Raw genomic sequence first — 14037 nt, forward strand, 5'->3', positions numbered from 1 at the left:
TCTTTCAGCTATGTCTTTCTGGAACAAGCAAAACTCTGAGAGAAGGACATACCCAGGACCAGGCAGAGAAGCTGACTCATAGGCGGTGCCTTACTTTCTGTCTGAATTATTTCTTGGTGGAAAATGCTGTTTTGCTATCAGGACAGTCAAGTGTAGTCAGAACAAGCTCATGGAACAAAGCAGTTTAATTAAGGGAAAAAAAATTACTTGGGTTACAGTGCTATTCTCTTCAATCTGAGATAGAAATTAATTTATAATAACCTTATCTTTTATTCATAGCATGCTGCATATTTCAGAGTATGTCGGCATCCTTACATTTCTCAGCTGAATGTGAAATCATTGTGTATTTCTAATGGGCTGTGAGTTGGTTAAAGTGCTGAAAGAACATAGCTGAGTCTTGGCTAACCATTCAGAGAAGTCTGAAGCCACTGGGGAGTAGCTTTGGTTTCCTTTTCATGAGTCATGATATTTAAAATTCAGAGGGCTGCTGCAGGCTTCAAAGCAACCCTTTCAAACTGATCACTCCACAACCTAACTCCATCAGTGGCGGAGGACAAAGAAAGCCCATTCATTTTCCCCTAACAACCTCCTTCTCTTTTCTCAGACCAACCTGACGGAGCTGAAGTCATTTGGCTCTCCACCTCTGGCCGTCAGCAATGTCAGTGCTGCAGTGATGGTGCTGATGGCCCCCAGGGGCAGGGTGCCCAAGGACCGGAGCTGGAAGGCTGCTAAGGTCACCATGGCCAAAGTGGATGGCTTCCTGGACTCTCTAATCAACTTCAACAAAGAGAACATTCACGAGAACTGCCTCAAAGCCATCAGGCCGTATCTGCAAGACCCCGAGTTCAATCCTGAGTTTGTGGCCACTAAGTCCTATGCGGCTGCAGGCCTCTGCTCTTGGGTCATCAATATTGTGAGGTTTTACGAGGTGTTCTGTGATGTGGAACCCAAGCGCCAGGCGCTAAGCAAAGCCACCGCGGACCTCGCAGCTGCCCAGGAGAAGCTGGCCACCATCAAAGCCAAGATTGCTGTGAGTGACCCCAGAGCCCCCCACCCTGCGAGTCAGCCTCCAATACAAACAACACTCTTCTGTCACCACCCGACACCTAACATTATGGTTTTTAAAGAGAAGCGGGAAAACCACATTTTCATGCCAAATCTCATCTTTCAGTAGAGGCAACCTTTTACCTTTCTTTCTCAAACACTGTATAGGCCAAACAAGACAGTTCCACTGGACCACTGGCTTACAAGCTATGGTCCTAAAAGATTTTCTCCTTTTCTGCCAAGGAAAGAAAAGATGACAGACGGATGTGTATAGTAGAGGAATTATATTCAGGGAGCCAGCTGTGAATTTATTGGCCACCTATGAATTTAACATTTTTACACATTCGATGGTAAAGAAAAAAGGTTAAAATTTTGAGACTTTTTCTTTTTCTCCTTGGAAACGAAGGTTTCAGCCACCTTACTTCACCTTTTGTGCCTATTTCCTTCAGTTCTAGCCAGCTGTCTGCCTGTCTCACTCTCACTAGCATGGATGTGTGGAAATGTGTCAGCTATCTGCATTGTTCTGTGGAAGCTCTTTAAAGCAAGTTATATACTGTGGCTTAGTGGGTGGCCACTTGTCCATAAATATAAAACTGTGATGGTCATTAGTTTTTATAAACCCATGTAGCTATTGTTATTATGTCTGCTTCACCCAGGATTGGGAGATGGGGGTGATCTTGGATTCACACTTATTTGGGGAGATTTCCTTTGTCAACCTGAAATAATTGAAAGGATCAGAATCCATTTCTTTTTCTGTAGAGGCGGGGTCTCCCTATGTTGCCCAGGTTGGTCTTGAATTCCTGGGCTCAAGTGATCTTCCCTCCTCAGCCTCCCAAAGTGCTGAGATTACAGACATGAGCCACTGAGTCTAGCCCAGAATCCAGCTTTAAAGAATTAAGTGAAAAACTGGGAATGGGCATTTGGAAAACATGAACTCCAAGGAGATAGAATGAGTGGTCTAAAGTAAAAAGTTAAGGCCAGGTGCGGTGGCTCACGCCTATAATCTCAACACTTTAGGAGACCGAGGTGGGTGGATCATGAGGTTAAGAGATCGAGGCCATCCTGGCCAACATGGTGAAACCTGTCTCTACTGAAAAAAAAAAAAAAGAAAAAACAAAACAAAAATTATCTGGGCATGGCGGCAAGTGCCTGTAGTCCCAGCTACTTGGGAGGCTAAGGCAGGAGAATCACTTGAATCCGGGAGGTGGAGATTGCAGTAAGCCAAGATGGTGCCACTGAACTCCAGACTGACAACAGAGACTCCATCTCAAAAAAAAAAAAAAAAGTTAAAGTGTTACTTATATAGACAGAAAACAAAGAAATTTAGTAGGATTGTAACATTTTCTTAATAGGTGGTTTATGAGTTATAACAATTTAGTTACAGTTTTCTGTACAGCTTGTTTCATTTCCTTTCCAATTTAAAAGAGTATTTAACCTTCCATCTTAGATAAATGTGAAATCTTTGTGTGAGAAAGGTAAGAGGAAGGTTAATCTATAACAAAGATCAGCAATGAAGCTGGAAGGGGTCTTCCCTGGTGTCCTTTACTTATTCACAATTTTTACCAGACAATGCAGGTAAGGAAAAAGGCCAGTCTATAATCAGAGAAACAAAGGTTACAACTGCCTAGGTTGTAACTGCCTGTCCTATGACTCAAGACATATAATCACATTACCTTAAGGCTCAAAATATTTTAAAATTCCAGCAGCTTAGATCTTGAATTACTCACTTTCACACCCTTGAACTTCACCTTTCCCATAAAAATTTATATTGACAAAATAACAGATAGAAATCAGTATCCCGGAGGATAGCATAGCAGCTAAAATTCCATCCATCCACATACCTTACTTCCAATCCAAGCTGTAATATTTACTGGTTGTGTGACCTTTAGAAAGCTTTTCAAAATGCCCAAACCTCAGCTTCCTGAAGTAGAATGGACACAGTAATAGTACCTGCTTCATGGGACTATTGTGAGGATTAAAGGATGTGATGTGTATAAACCATGAGACTAGAGCCCGGCCCATGATGAAGGGAGCAGCAGGAGCTGCCGTTACTACTGTGAGTGTGACTATAACTGCTCAGCCACTACTACCCCATTTGACAGCATGTGCTGTCTACCACATGGACATCCAACCTCGTGCATGGACTCAATCACAGCTGTGATCAAGTTCAATCCAAAAACTGTTTTGGGCCTTTAATTTCTACATGTGCATTCTAGGCAAATAAGATTCTTGCTGCAAATTTGTCATGATGATAAGGAGGGTTTTACAAGTCCTGAAAGGTAAAATGGTAAACATGCTGTATGCTTCACGTGACATGGGTTTATTGATTGTTAGATTAAAATCTATGGGACAAGACTCTAGATCGAAGATCCTTGAGACCAATCTCACTATTTAAAAAGATACTTTCACAAAATATAAGTTCTCCTCCTTTCAGTATGCTTGTTTTATAAATGTACATGATCATGGACTACTTTACTTAAAACAGATGAAAATCACAACAATGGCTCCCTTCAAGGAATATCACATGCAAAACACCATAACGTCCCCATTCCTGAAGTTTGTTTGTTTTTTTTTTTTTTTTTTAGAGAAAGGGTCTTTCTGTGTTGCCCAGGCTGGTCTTGAACTCCTGGCCTCAAGTGAACTTCTAGCCTTAGCCTCCCAAAGAGCTAGGATTACAGGCAGATTATGGGCAGCAGCCACTGTGTCCAGGCCATATTCCTGCATTTGGGGATGAAAAGATCTCCCAATAATTTTTATATTTTTCAGTCTCTCCAAGAAAAGTATAACAAGAACTGCATTTTCAAAGACTCTTGACTCAAGTTATTTTAACTAAAGGAACAGTTGGTGCAAAGAGAATGTTTTCAAAATGTTTATACCTTTCCAGTAGCCAACATTCACATGATGGGCCCACTCAACCTGCAAAAGCAATAAGAATATTTTAAAAATCCTTGGCTACCTTTGAAAGGCACTTCTTTTCTGCCAAAATATTTTCTGGAAAAAAAATGTATTCTTGCTTTTAACAACCTCCACTCCATCCTCCACTTATACATATGCCGGTCAACATCCTGGGAATGTGGGCACTCCCTGCTAATAACACAGGAGATAGGCTAACACCCATCCCTAACCTAGAGACCCACTCAGGGCAAGAAGATTCTTTCCTATATACTACAAGGCCATTCCCAGCCAGGACCAATCACATACACACCCAAGTCTTACTTTTAGGATTTTAGGATAATTCCAAGTAAAGAACTTAATATTCAGAATACAGAAAGTCGGGGTGCGGGGAAGAATATTTCAAGATAGATTTCAATTTGAGTACTGTATGTAGGACGTGATATAGTTTAGGTATTTGTCCCTGCCCAAATCTCATCTTGAACTGTAATCCCCAATGCCGAAGGTGACGCCTGGTGGGAGGCATTTGGATCGTGGAGGAGGATCCTTCATGGCTTGGTGCTGTCTTTATGACAGTGTGTTCTTGTGATATCTGGTTGTTTAGAAGTATGTGGCACCTGCCCCCACAACTCTCTCTTGCTCCTGCTCTGCCCATGTGATGTGCCTGCTCCTGCTTTGCCTTCCACCGTGATAAAAGCTCCCTGAGGCCTCCCCAGAGGAGGATGCCAGCAGTATTCTTCCTATACAGCCTGCAGAACCACGAGTCCATGAAACCTCTTTTCTTATAAATTACCCAGTCTCAGGTATTTCTTTGTAGCAATGCAAGAACAACCTAATACAGAATGGAAATACATAAAAATGTGAACAGTGGTGGTTATCTCTGGGTGATGAATTTTGGATGGTTGTTTTGTTTGATCTATATTGTCTTTTGTTCTATAGTGAAGATATATTAATGTTACATTTATAAAACTAACAGAACAAGGAAGGCATTTTCCTTGAGCATGTAATCACACACAGAGTGAAATATCAAAGTGTAAACAAAGGCTTCTCATGAGAAACAACAATCCTCTTTAATTCTTATATCTGTTTCTAGTGCTTGAGATCACATCAGAGCCTGCTACCTAGCAGTTTAACTGTGTTCCAGTTGGCCCACGCATTCTATTTGCAGATGATTTGATTAACTGCCAGTATTTAAAACAGAAGGTGCCTTTATGTAAAAGTCTTATTTTAGGCCAGTCTACAAATAATCAAAAGATTCCCATACGTCACTAATTGATCCTGGAGTTAAGTAATGGCTTCCCATACACATGGTTTTGCTGCATTTTGTCATAATCCCCACCAACTTGTATTTTTTTCAACACTAGACTCATCTGACAACTTTCCATTATCTTTCCACTTTCTGATTACCTGAATTTTTTACTTCTGTCTGTGTATTATGCTGGTATCTATTTCTTGATGTATTTTGTTGAGATACTTGACTTTCTGCTAGACAGCTGAGGCTATAAGTTGTTCATTTCCATGTCTTCCCAATACAGTTATGGCAACCAGTTTTATTAGGTTAGTGCAAAAGTAATTGTGGTTTTTGCCATTACTTTAATGGCTGGCGTGGTGCCTCACACCTGTAATCCCAGCACTTTGGGAGGTTGAGGTGGGTGGATCACTTGAGGTCAGGAGTTAGAGACCAGCCTTTCCAACATGGTGAAACCCAGTCTCTACTAAAAATACAAAATTAGCTGGGCGTGGTGGTGCACACCTGTAATCCCAGCTACTTGGGAGGCTGAGGCAGAAGAATCGCTTGAACCTGGGAGGCAGAGGTTGCAGTAAGCCAAGATCTCGCCATTGCACTCCAGCCTGGGCCACAAGAGCAAAACTCTGTCTCAAAAAAAAAAAAGTAATGGCAAAAACTGCAGTTACAGCCGAACATAGTGGCTCACACCTGGTAATCCCAGCACTTTGGGAGGTCGAGGCGGGCTGATCACCTAAGGTCAGGAGTTTGAGACCAGCCTGGCCAACATGGTGAAACCCTGTCTCTACTAAAAATACAAAATTAGCCAGGTGTGGTGGTGGGCGTATGTAATCCCAGCTGCTCACGAGGCTGAGGCAGGAGAATTGCTTGAACCCGGGAGGCAGAGGTTGCAGTGAGCTGAGATCTCGCCATTGTACTCCAGCCTGGGTGACAAAAGTGAGACTCTGTCTAAAAAAACAAACAAACAAAAAATACATTTACTTTTGTGCCAACCCAATAGTTGAGGTAACCTTTATTTCCTGTTTTGTCACATAAAAGCAGTTCCCTTGCAGCTCTCAGCTTTCAAGATGTGTTAGTCTATTCTTGCATTGCCATAAAGAAATACCTGAGGCTGGGTAATTTATAAATAAAGGACCTTTGGACGGGTGCAGTGGCTCACGCCTGTAATCCCAGCACTTCAGGAGGCCGAGGCAGGCAGATCACGAGGACAAGAGATCAAGACCATCCTGGCCAACATGGTGAAATGCAGTCTCTACTAAAAAATTAGCTGGGCATGGTGGCATGCACCTGTAGTCCCAGCTACTTGAGAGGTTGAGGCAAGAGAATCGCTTGAACCCAGGAGGCAGAGATTGCAGTGAGCCGAGATTGTGCCACTGCACTCCAGCCTGGTGACAGAGCAAGAGGGAATCCATCCTAACTCATTTTATGAGGCCAACATTATTCTGATACCAAAACCTGACAGGGATACAACTAAAAAAGAAAATTTTGGGCCAATATCTATGATGAACATAGATGCAAAAATCTTCAATAAAGTACTGGCAAACCGAATGCAACAGCACATCAAAAACTTATCGATCACGATCAAGTAGGCTTCATCCCAGGGATGCAAGGCTAGTTCAACATACACAAGTCTATAAACGTAATTCACCACATAAACAGAACCAAAGACAAAAATCACATGATTATCTCAATAGATGCACAGAATGCCTTTGACAAAATTCTACAGCTCTTTATGCTAAAAACTCTCAATAAATTAGGTATTGATGCAACATATCTCAAAATAATAAAAGCTATTTACAACAAACCCACAGACAATATCACACTGAATGGGCAAAAACTGGAAGCATTCCCTTTGAAAACTGGGAATTTTCAAAGGGAATTCAATATAGTATTAGAATTTCTAGCCAGAGCAATCAGGCAAGAAAAAGAAATAAAGGGTATTCAATTAGGAAAAGAGGAAGTCAATTGTCTCTATTTGCAGATGACATGATTGTATATTTAGAAGATCCCATCATCTCAGCCCCAAATCTCCTTAAGCTGATAAGCAACTTCAGCAAAGTCTCTGGATACAAAATCAATGTGCAGAAATCACAAGCATTCCTAAACACCAAAAACAAACAGATAGCCAAATCAAGAGTGAACTCCCATTCACAATTGCTACAAGAAGAATAAAATACCTAGGAATACAACTAACACAGGATGTGAAGGACCTCTTCAAGGAGAATTACAAACCACTGCTCAAGTAGATAAGGGAGGGCACAAACGGATGGAAAAACATCTCATGCTCATGGTTAGGAAGAATCAATATCGTTAAAATGGCCATACTGCCCAAAGTAATTTATAGATTCAACACTATCCCCATCAAGCTACCACTGACCTTCTTCACAGAAATGGAAAAACTACTTTAAACTTCATATGGAAACAAAAGAGAGTCCGCATAGCCAAGACAATCCTAAGCAAAAAGAACAAAGCTAGAAGCATCACATTACCTGACTTCAAACTACTCTGCAAGGCTACAGTAATCTAAACAGCATGGCACTGGTACCAAAACAGAGATACAGACCAATGGAACAGAACAGAGACCTCGGAAGTAATGCCATACATCTACAACCATCTGATCTTTGACAAACCTGACAAAAACAAGCAATGGGGAAAAGATTCTCTGTTCAATAAATGGTGTTGGGAAAACTGGCTAGCCATGTGCAGAAAGCTGAAACTAGACCCCTTCCTGACACCTTACACTAAAATTAACTCCAGATGGATTAAAGATTTAAATGTAAGCCCTAACACCATGAAGTAGAAGAAAACCTAGGCAAAACCATTCAGGACTTAGGAATAGGCAAGCACTTCATGAGTATAACACCAAAAACAATGGCAACAAACACCAAAAACAATGGCAACAAACACCAAAATAGACAAATGGGATCTAATTAAACTTAAGAGTTTCTGCACAGCAAAAGAAACAGTCATTAGAGTGAACCAGCAACCAATAGAATGGGAAAAAATTTTTGTAATCTACCCATCTAACAAAGGACTAATATCCAGAATCTACAAAGAACTAAAGCAGGTTTACAAGAAAAAAACAAACTCGTTCAAAAGTGGGCAAAGGATATGAACAGACACTTTTCAAAAGAAGACATTTATGAGGCCAACAAACATATGAAAAGAATGCTCATCATCACTGATCATTAGAGAAATGACCAGTCATTAGAGAAATGCAAATCAAAACCACATTGAGATACCATCTCATGCCAGTTAGAATGGCGATCATTAAAAAATCAGGAGACAACAGATGCTGGAGAGGATGTGGAGAAATAGAAACACTTACACTGTTGGTGGGAGTGTAAATTATTTCAACCATTGTGGAAGACAGTGTGGTGATTCCTCAAGGATCTAGAAATAGAAATTCCGTTTGACCCAGCAATCCCATTACTGGGTATATACCCAAAGGATTTTAAATCATTCTATTATAAAGACACATGCACATGTATGTTCACTGCAGCACTGTTCACAATAGCAAAGACCTGGAACCAACCCAAATGCTCATCAATGATAGACTGGTTAAAGAAAATGTGGCACATATACACCATGGAATACTATGCAGCCATAAAAACGAATGAGTTCATGTCCTTTGTAGGGACATGGATGAATCTGGAAACCATCATTGTCAGCAAACTGCCACAAGAACAGAAAAACAAATACTGCATGTTCTCACTCATAGATGGGTGTTGAACAATGAGAACACATGGGCACAGGGAGGGAGGGGAACATCACACACTGCGGTCTGTTGTGGGGTTGGGGGCTAGGGGAGGGACAGCAGGGGATGGGGAGGTTGGGGAGAGATAACATTGGGAGAGATGCCAGATATAGGTAACAGGCAGATGGAGGCAGCAAACCACCATGACAAGTGTGTACCTATGCAACAATCCTGCAAGATCTGCACATGTACCCCAGAACTTAAAGTACAATTTTTTTAAAAAAAAAGACCTTTAATCAGCTCACAGTTCTGCAGGCTTTACAGAAAGCACAGTGCTGGTGAGGCCTCAGGAAGATTGCAATCATGGTAGAAGACAACGCAGAGCCAGCATGTCATGTGGCAAGAGCGGAAGCAAGAGAGAGAAGAGGGTGGTCCCAGACTCTTTGAAACAACCGGATCTCCTCTGAACTAACTGAGCAAGAACTCATTTACCAGCAAGGGAATAATGCTAAATTATTCATGAAAGATCCACTTCCATGATCCAATCACCTCCCACCAGGCCCCACCTCCAACATTAGGAATCAAATTTCCAGCTGAGATTTGGAGGGGACAGACATCCAAACCATATCACAAGATGAAGCTCTTACCCCTGCCTTTAGCTTCCTTCCTTCTACTTCCCAACTTCTGTTATCACTGCTTATCATTACTTTTGCTTCGTAATCAAAAACTGAAAACATCTACATTCTTTTCTGTAAACAAAATTAAGTGACCCATGCTCTGTCCATAGACTGATTTGCAAAGTTAAAAAATCAACAATTCCATTTCTATTCTGTGAACATGTCTATATTGTTCATAACCGATCTAAGTGGTACACTAGAATTACATTTTCTTTTTTTACACAACTTCTTCACCCCCACCCCCCAGAGTTTCTACATTCCTTTATTCTCTCTTTCTCTTGCATTAGTTCCTTTTGCGTAGCATCCACTACTTTTAAACTTTCCATTCAATTAAATATTCTTTGTCGTTCTTTGCTGCCACAACCTTTCTCTCTCTTATTCTGCTATGGCTCATTCTCAAAGGACTTTTTCAGAAATGTTAAGGAAGAGGTAAATTTTCTGCATTGTTACAGTCTGGAAATGCCTTCAGTTTATTTGTAAACTGAACTAACAATTCTGCAAAGTAATTGAATTCTGAGTTGCTAATTTTTTGTGCATAGAACAACTGAATGTTTTGTTGTTTTGTTTTGAGATGGGGTTTTGCTCTTGTTGCCCAGGCTGAAGTGCAATGGCGCGATCTTGGCTCATGTCAACCTCTGCCTCCCAGGTTCAAGCGATTCTCCTGCCCCCATCTCCCAAGTAGCTGAGATTACAGACATGTGGCACCATGCCTGGCTAATTTTGTATTTTTATTCAAGATAGGGTTTTACCATGTTGGACAGGCTGGTCTCAAACTCCTGACCTCAGCTGATCTGCCTGCCTTAGCCTCCCAAAATGCTGGGATTACAGGTGTGAGCCATTGCACCCGGCCAGAACACTGAATGTTCTATGCTTTTGTCTGGTGAGAAGTGTTGTGGACAGTCAAGGTCCTGTTTCTTTCATAGATGCACTATTTCCCTCCTTTCCTTGAAGTCTTCCAACTTTTTCCTTTCAGTTCTTGGTGTCTGAAACTTTACATTGATGTGCGTAGCTGTCATTCTTTTCTTATATTGTGTTTGGCATGTAAAGATTTACTTTCTTCAGCTCTAGAAAATTATTTTGTATTATTTCTTTGGTAAATTCCCTTCTGTTTACTTTTTACTCTTATTTTCTGGAATGCATCTCGGTCAGATGATGGACCTCCTATATCAGTTGTATATTTTCTCCCATCTTTCTGTTGCTGTTTGTTTTCTTATACGTTTTAGGAAATTCCCTCAAATTCATCTTTTAACCTTTCCCTTGATTTTATTATTTTTTATATTAACAACAATAGTGATTTCCATATATGTTTCTCTCTTCCTTTTAATAACATCCTGTTCTTGTTTTGTGCATGAATCATCTTGAATCTCTCCGAGAAACTGTGAAACGTTTTAGCTTTGTTGTTGCAGTTGCTGTTTTTGTTGTTACCAAAATTTCCTCTCTTCTTCCTAGGTCATTTTTTTCATCTTGTTTAACTTAATCTAGGCTTTCATTAAATCTCTTCTTGTCCTTTCGTGTTTACAAGAGTAGCGATCAAAAGCTAATTCTAGGCCTATAGGCAAGGGCAGAGCTGGTTGACTGGTAGAATTTGTTTTCAAGATCTGATGAGTTGTGCTGGATACATCCTAAATGCCAGTATGTGGCACCTTTATTCTCTGCCTCTATTGACTTTCCTACATAGTGACACAGGCGCCTGGTGGCATTGCATACTTGGCATGTAGATGGATATATGGGGGCAAGAATCAATAGGCTTCCAATTAACCCTCCTTTTTCATCTCTTTCAGTCACACCTGACATTTCTGAGGTCTCCAGTTTGTATAGGACTCCATAGGCTGATCAGTTTCCTCTTTGGTGAACTATGGCCAACTCTAAGTTGTCGTGTCCTCTGTCCTGCTCCAGCAGTCTCCCCTCCTTCATCAGTATGGTCCTCCACAAATCCATTGGACTCCCTCACCCTCTAAATGGCCGTCACCCATTTGCTTGGTGTTAAGGGCTTATGACTATTTTAATTGCTTCATAATCATTTTAGAGAAGTGTTGGGAAGTGAAGGAGGTAAATGAGCATGGCCAGTCTGCCATCCTTAATTGGATGGCTCACCATCTGCTTTTTAAACTGCTTGGATGTTTAAACTTGGCCCTAAATCGACTTCTATTGTGCCTTGGTAATGACCAACAAAGCAGCCTGGACCCTAGTTATTGCACAGACATGAGATGTATTTGGAGGTGTCTGCTGTGTGTCCACATGTCTTTATGTGTGAAAATATGTACTCGGAGGATGACAAAGGCTATGTGCTTCCATTTTAAATTCTTAATACATTTTTTAAAAATTCAAATTATGTCTTTTTTATGTTCCTGTACATTGTGATAATGGGAGAGGCTAGATGAGGTTAAGTAAAAGTTACCTTGTACTTTTTTCTTATCTTTTCTTTTCTTTCTTCTTTCTTTTTTTTTTTTGAAATGGAGTTGCACTCTTGTTGCCCAGACTGGAGTGCAATGGCATAATTTTGGCTCACCGTGACCTCCACGTCCCAGGTTCAAGTGATTCTCCTGCCTCAGCCTCCCAAGTAGCTGGGATTACAGGCGTCTGCCACCACACCCAGCTAATTTTGTATTTTTAGTAGAGGCAGGGTTTCTCCATGTTGGTCAGGCTGGTCTCTAACTCCCGACCTCAGGTGATCCACTTGCCTTGGCCTCCCAAAGTGCTGGCATTACCACCGCACCCAGCTATTACCTTGTACTTCTAGGACCTTAGAGCCAGAGGAGGACTTTGATTCCAGACAGCCCAACCTCAGACCAGCTGCAGCAGATCCTGTCAGTAGTCCTCCCTGACCCACGTGGGTTCCTGTTGACCATTTTCATGCTAACCCCAGTTTTAGTGTGTTCTAATAGCACAGATCACATTTGTTGCTTCTAAAAGCACACATTTGTTGCTTCTAAAAGCAGCACCTGCACCATTTTGTCAGGCTACTGGAACCTATTTTTCTCCAACACAAGCAGAGGCAGAACGTATGCACCCTTCTCCCCCTCCACATCCCTCACACCTTGTAGCTTTCAACACCTTGACAACTACGGTGGTGGGGTACAGAAGGTCAGCTCTCTCACCTGGGAGCAGGACATCTCTGGCTGTCCGTGCCACACTGTCCCTGCCGGATCAAGATGAAGTCCTCACTAGGACGCTGCCTAAGACATCCCCAAATGTGCCTTCATTTCCTTCTCTGCCCTGCTTTCCCTGGTCCCGTAGGAATGCCCCACAGAGTGCTTCCTTCAGAATCACCTCCGTGCGAACCCTCATCTAAGGCACACTGGCAGTGACATGGGCTGAAATGACTGACAGTCCTTGTGTTCTTTCCTAAACAGCACCTTAATGAAAACCTGGCAAAGCTCACAGCCAAGTTTGAGAAAGCAACAGCAGACAAACTCAAATGTCAGCAAGAAGCCGAAGTGACCGCAGGCACCATCTCCCTTGCCAACCGCCTGGTGAGTGTGAGCCGCAGCAGCCCGAGCTGTAATTATATTAGCAGGCTTGTCAAGTGCCGCGGGGGTGCAAGATAGATGAGCACAGCACAACAGCACTTTGACTTGGGGGAAAGTATTAAAATGTGCTGAAATGCAGGAATTGAGCCCTGAGGAAAATGTGGATGCATAAACCCCGATCTGGTCAAAGGCGTTTTCTTACAGACATGGTTGGGAGGATGGGAGCGCTGGATCTATCAGGCAGCCCATGCAAGATGTGAACGCGCTTACATTCATGTGTATTGACCAGAGGAAACATTACGAGACAAAGATGGCATGTTATAGGCAAACTGTGATGTTCCTATCTATGTAATGTTTCATAATAAGGGTGTGACCAAGCTGGGCACGATGGCTTATGACTGTAATCCCAGCACTCTGAGAGACTGACACAGGTGAATCACTTGAGGTCAGGAGTTTGAGACCAGCCTGGCTAACATGGTGAAACTGAACCTCTACTAAAAATACAAAAAATTAGCTGGGCGTGATGGCAGGGTCCTGCAATCCCAGCCACATAGGAGGCTGAGGCAGGAGAATCGCTTGAACCCGGGAGGCGGAGGTTGCAGTGCGCCAGTTTCATACCATTGCACTCCAGCCTGGGCAACAAGAGTAAAACTCGGTCTCAAAAAATAAATAAATAAATAAGAGTGTGGCCAAAATTAGAAACTGAGATAGAAACAGAAAAGAATGAGACCAACTGATCCTGAGTGTTTCAGAACACACACACACACACACACACACACACACACTCACACACACACACACACACACACATGCTCTGGTCTTCCTGGGAAGACAAGTCTGAAGGTCAGGGCAGCAGTGCTTGTGTTATGAATGTTTGTTTCTGCATAACAAATCACTCCAAAACTTAGTGATTTTGCCCAATAGCCATTTCTTTATATCTCACAAGTTTGTTGAGGGCAGGGTTCAGCTGGCCAGGTCTCCTGCTCTATGTGGTCATGACTGGGGTCACTC

Source organism: Aotus nancymaae, unplaced genomic scaffold, assembly GCF_030222135.1.
Source record: "Aotus nancymaae isolate 86718 unplaced genomic scaffold, 86718_ANA_hifiasm-v0.15.2.pri h1tg000017l, whole genome shotgun sequence".
Lineage (NCBI taxonomy): Eukaryota > Metazoa > Chordata > Mammalia > Primates > Aotidae > Aotus > Aotus nancymaae.